Here is a 5,327-nt window from a genome sequence, read left to right as displayed (position 1 = left end):
TCCTTTTTGTAACTGATTTTTAAATACACTACAGGACGTGCTTCACATTGACTACTTGTCTGGACAATCTAGTTTTGTAGAGTTGTCAACTAACGTGACTTCAACTTCAAATCAACAAAAATATAAACCATGTCATTGGATTTAAGTTTAAAGTTGGGTAAAAAACGTTGATTCAATGTCGTCACATTGCATTATTTTGTTAAAGTGACATCATATTTAAAATTGTATTTGTCACATGCGCGAAATACAACAGGTGAAACACTTACAGTGGGGCAAAAACATATTTAGTCAGCCACCAATTGTGCAAGTTCTCCCACTTAAAAAGATGAGAGAGGCCAGAAAATCACATTGTAGGATTTTAAATTAATTTATTTGCAAATTATGGTGGAAAATAAGTATTTGGTCACCTACAAACAAGCAAGATTTCTGGCTCTCACAGACCTTCTATAAGAGGCTCCTCTGTCCTCCACTCATTACCTGTATTAATGACACCTGTTTGAACTTGTTATCAGTATAAAAGACACCTGTCCACAACCTCAAATAGTCACACTCCAAACTCCACTATGGCCAAGACCAAAGAGCTGTCAAAGGACACCAGAAACAAAATTGTAGACCTGCACCAGGCTGGGAAGACTGAATCTGCAATAGGTAAGCAGCTGGGTTTGAAGAAATCAACTGTGGGAGCAATTATTAGGAAATGGAAGACATACAAGACCACTGATAATCTCCCTCGATCTGGGGCTCCACGCAAGATCTCACCCCGTGGGGTCAAAATAATCACAAGAACGGTGAGCAAAAATCCCAGAACTACACAGGGGGACCAAGTGAATGACCTGCAGAGAGCTGGGACCAAAGTAACATACACTCAAATCCTGCAGTGCCAGACGTGTCCCCCTGCTTAAGCCAGTACATGTCCAGGCCCGTCTGAAGTTTGCTAGAGCATTTGGATGATCCAGAAGAAGATTGGGAGAATGTCATATGGTCAGATGAAACCAAAATATAACTTTTTGGTAAAAACTCAACTCGTCGTGTTTGGAGGACAAAGAATGCTGAGTTGCATCCAAAGAACACCATACCTACTGTGAAGCATGGGGGTGGAAACATCATGCTTTGGGGCTGTTTTTCTGCAAACATTTACATTTACATTTAAGTCATTTAGCAGACGCTCTTATCCAGAGCGACTTACAAATTGGTGCATTCACCTTATGACATCCAGTGGAACAGTCACTTTACAATAGTGCATCTAAATCTTAAAGGGGGGGGTGAGAGGGATTACTTATCCTATCCTAGGTATTCCTTAAAGAGGTGGGGGACCAGGATGACTGATCCATGTAAAGGAAAGAATGAATGGGGTCATGTATCTTGAAATTTTGAGTGAAAACCTTCAATCACTAAGGTCATTGAAGATGAAACGTGGCTGAGTCTTTCAACATGACAATGATCCCAAACACACCGCCCGAGCAACGATGGAGTGGCTTCGTAAGAAGCATTTCAAGGTCCTGGAGTGGCCTAGCCAGTCTCCAGATCTCAACCCCATAGAAAATCTTCGGAGTGAGTTAAAAGTCTGTGTTGCCCAGCAGCCGCCCCAAAACATCACTGCTCAAGAGGAGATCTGCACGGAGGAATGGGCCAAAATAGCAGCAACAGTGTGTGAAAGCCTTGTGAAGACTTACAGAAAACGTTTGACCTCTGTCATTGCCAACAAAGGGTATATAACAAAGTATTGAGAAACTTTTGTTATTGACCAAATACTTATTTTCCACCATAATTTGCAAATAAAATCATAAAAAATCCTACAATGTGATTTTCTGGATTTTTTTTCTCATTTTGTCTGTCATAGTTGAAGTGGTACCTATGATGAAAATTACAGTTCTGTCTCATCTTTAAGTGGGAGAACTTGCACAATTGGTGGCTGACTAAATACTTTTTTTGCCCCACTGTACTTACAAGTCCTTAACCAACAATGCAGTTAAGAAAATAGAGTTAAGAAAATATTTACTAAACAAACTAATTTAAAAAAAAAAAGTAACACAAAATAACAATGAGGCTATATACAGGGGGTACCAGTACCGAGTCTGTGTGGGGGTACAGGTTATTCAAAGTAATTTGTACATGTAGGTAAGGGTAAAGTGACTATGCATAGATAAACAGCGAGTAGCAGCAGGGTAAAAACAAGGGGGATGGGTGTCCATGCAAATAGTCTGGGTAGCCATGTGATTAATTGTTCAGCAGTCTTATGGCTTGGGGGTCGAAGCTTTAAGGAGCCTTTTGGACCTAGACTTGGTGCTCCAGTACCACTTGCTGTGCAGTAGCAGAGAGAACAGTCTATGACTTGGGTGACTGGAGTCGTTTACATTTTTTGGGGGCCTTCCTCTGACACCATCTAGTATATAGGTCCTTGATGGCAGGAAGCTTGGCACTTTGATGTACTACCCTGCGTAGCACCTTACGGGTCGGATGCCGAGCAGTTGCCATACCAGGCGGTGATGCAACTGTTCTGGATGCTCCCGATGGTGCAGCTGTAGAACTTTTTGAGGATCTGGGGACCCGTGCCAAATATTTACAGTCTCTCTTCACAACTTTCTTGGTGTGTTTGGACCATGATAGTTTGTTGGTGATGTGGACACCAAGGAACTTGAAACTCTCGACCCGCTCCACTACAGCCCCGTTGATGTGAATCTGGGCGTGTTCGTCCCTTGTTTTCCTGTAGTCCACGATCATCTACTTTGTCTTGCTCACGTTGAGGGAGAGGTTGTTGTCCTGGCACCACACGGCGAGGTCTCTGACCTCCTCCCTATAGGCTGTCTCATCATCGTCGGTGATCAGGCCTACCACCGTTGTGTCGTCAGCAAAAAAGCAGAGTCAGGCGCAGAACACAGTTCTGAGTAATGATTCCAAAATTTACTCCAAAATAGGTAAGATTCCAACAAGGAACAAACACAATAATCCATAGCACGAACAACGAGAACCAACATGACAAACAATAACACACAAAACAGAGAGGGAAATCAGAGGGTTAAATAAGGAACATAATCAATGGAATGGAAATCAGGTGTGTATGATTAAGACAAAACAAAACGAAAATGAAACATGGATCGGTGGTGTCTAGAAAGCCGGTGACGCAACCGCCAAACGCCGGGATTTCTGTGTTCGGCCTAGTATGGTTCTCAATCAGAGGCAGCTGTCAATCGTTGACCCTGATTGAGAATCATACTTAGGTAGCCTGGTTTCACTTTTGAGTTGTGGGTGTTTATTTTCTGTGTTTGTGTTTGAACCACACGGGACTGTTTAGTTTGTTTCACGTTGTTATTTTGTATTTTGTAGTGTTCAGTTTTTCTTATTAAATTATGGACACTTACCAAGCTGCAAATTGGTCCGATCTATCTTACACCTCATCAGAGGAAGACGATGAACATTACACCTAAATTTAATAGAAAGGATATTTTTTCCATTCAGTAGCGATTGCGCATATGAAGTGGCTATGTTGAGCATTAAAGTGACCATTTTAAACAGGTTCTATATGCTAGATTTAGTGTTATTTGGCAACTTTAGTTGTGAATGATACAAACCTTAGAATATCTTAGAAATCAAAACATATATGGGCTGCATGATGCAACTATACGATATTGATGATTGGAAAAATTGCAAAACAAAAAAAGCTCTGTTCCTTGCCTCAGGCTGCATACTCTGTTCTTTCATCAACTGATCATATTTTCACCCATCAGACGATTCTCAAATTAATCTTGTCTTTACTAGCAGCATGCCCTACCGTTTGCCAGCAGTATACCACCCTACATCCCACTGCTGGCCTGCTTCTGAAGCTAAGCAGGGTTGGTCCTGGTCAGTCCCTAGATGGGAGACCAGATGCTGTTGAGGTGGTGTTGGAGGGCCAATAGGAGGCACCCTTTCCTCTGGTCTAAAAAAATATATCTCAATGCCCCAGGGCAGTGATTGGGGACATTGCCCTGTGTAGGGTGCTGTCTTTCGATGGGGCATTAAATGGCTGTCCTGACTCTCTGTGGTCACTAAAGATCCCATGGAACTTATTGTAAGAGTAGGGGTGTTAACACTGGTGTCTTTGCTAAATTCCCAATCTTGCCTTCATACAATTATTGCCACCTAATATTTCTCAGTTTACAATTGGCTCATTCATCTCCTCTCCTCTCCCCTGTAACTATTCCCCAGATAGTTGCTGTTAGAGAAAATGTGTTCTCAGTCAACTTACCTTGTAAAAAAAAAATGTTAATTTGTTTAGATTTAGAATGCCTGATTATCAAATGGGCAGGAACAGGGGCAAAAATACATAATCTGCATACATTCAAATAGTGAATGGAGTTTGTTTTTCAATGTGCTGGGTAGGCTACTCCGGTTTTCTTTTAAAGCTGAAAATGAAATATAGTAGCTGCTTTCATATGGGATTGGATATAGAAATGTCTGGGCTTATAAGAACACCTAGCCTATTTCACTCCACGCATCAACCACTGCTTGAGGACTATGCAGCCAATTGCTGCGCAACAGGTGATATTCCCCCCAAACACTGTATACCAGGGGCTCTCCAATCCTGTTCCTGCAGCTACCCAGTGCTTAATTTGGGAAACCAAATTAAATCTGTTCGGCGACATCGATAGTAAGATGTTTTCACAGCGAAACATATTTCCTTAAACTGTTGACAGCCCCTCTCTCTGCACTCTTGAGAAAGGAATGAAAGAGAGAGGAGATGGAAAAGCACGGTGGTGAGATATTGTGCAGCTTAAGGTAATTTGCCAGCCTATTCATTATGAAAATATAAAAATGCCCTAATAGGGCACCAATATCTCACCACCGTGCTTTTACATCTCCTCTCTCTTTCATTCCTTTCTCAAGAGTGCAGAGAGAGGGGCTGTCAACAGTTTAAGGAAATATGTTTCGCTGTGAAAACATCTTGCTATCTATGTCGCCGAAAAGATTAAAAATCCAATGCAAATTCATTCACAGTAGGTTGGTGACACCTTAAATGGGGAGGACAGGCTGATGGTAATGGCTGTGGTAGAATAGGTGGAATATCAAATACCATTCCATTTGCTCCGTTCCAGCCATTATTATGAGCCATCCTCTCCTCAGCAGCCTCCACTGATATTATAATTGTAAGCTAACTCTGTAAGGCACCTGCTTTATTTTCCACAAAGCTCAGTCCAGCATAGTGGGGGACCGGAGTTGTTAGCTGTGGTAAAAGCTCTGAAGGCGTGGAGACACTGGCTTGAGGGGGCTAAACACTCTTTCCTCATCTAAACTGACCACCGTAATCTGGAGTATATCCGGGCAACGAGGAGTCTGAATCGTCAGGCAAG

This window comes from Oncorhynchus gorbuscha, linkage group LG02 (assembly GCF_021184085.1).
Source record: "Oncorhynchus gorbuscha isolate QuinsamMale2020 ecotype Even-year linkage group LG02, OgorEven_v1.0, whole genome shotgun sequence".
NCBI classification, from domain to species: domain Eukaryota; kingdom Metazoa; phylum Chordata; class Actinopteri; order Salmoniformes; family Salmonidae; genus Oncorhynchus; species Oncorhynchus gorbuscha.
The sequence above is the reverse complement of the archived record's forward strand: the minus strand, read 5'-3'. Positions refer to the sequence as shown.